Here is a 792-nt window from a genome sequence, read left to right as displayed (position 1 = left end):
CATAGTGTGGTATGTCCCATAGGGGGCTACTTCTCCTGAGAAAAAAAAAGTAGTACATTTTTTAGCAAATGGAAGTATGCAAAGTATATGATGACATTTCTCCAATATTTTAAAAATATATATTGGTCCCCTCCATTTGCTCATTATATTTTGTTTCATTAGTCTTCTCTATATAATTTTGTTCATTCTTCTTGGGTTTATACAAATGTATTCATTCTTCTTCATCAATCTACTTTTATTACATACACGTTGTTTTCATACACTTGAGACCTAGATGTGGTTCTCATTTAGTTCTACTCTGGAACGTAATCAAAAACGTTTTATCATTTTGTCCTTGTACTATTTTGAAACTATGCATCTTTTCATCCGATAAGGATCTTGTTATAATCGCGTGAGAATGTGAAGTATATTAAATAAGTGGATGAGATCTCTCTGTTCTTAACAATGTCTATGGTTCGAGGAAAATTACAATTTACTTCTTTATATTATGATTTTTCTTAGTACTAATAATTTTAATTCTCTTTAAATGGATCTTATGTGGTGTGTGAATTTGGATTAATCGGGCGAGTAACTGAATCAAATGAATAAAATAAACCAAGAAAAGAAAAGTATATACGCAATCAAAAAGTTAGTGTCACGATCCAAAGTCATGACACATACATAATGTTATTTCATTACTAGAAACTTGATTTCTTTAACAATATTGACCGCCATAAAAAGTGGAATTTCTTATAGTGGCTTAGACCTAATAGCTGTCACGGATTAGTAATATACAATGTAAGGGTCTAAGCC

The sequence above is a fragment of the Solanum pennellii genome, chromosome 4 (assembly GCF_001406875.1).
Source record: "Solanum pennellii chromosome 4, SPENNV200".
In the NCBI taxonomy this organism is placed as follows: Eukaryota; Viridiplantae; Streptophyta; class Magnoliopsida; order Solanales; family Solanaceae; genus Solanum; species Solanum pennellii.
This window is presented reverse-complemented; position numbering follows the sequence as displayed.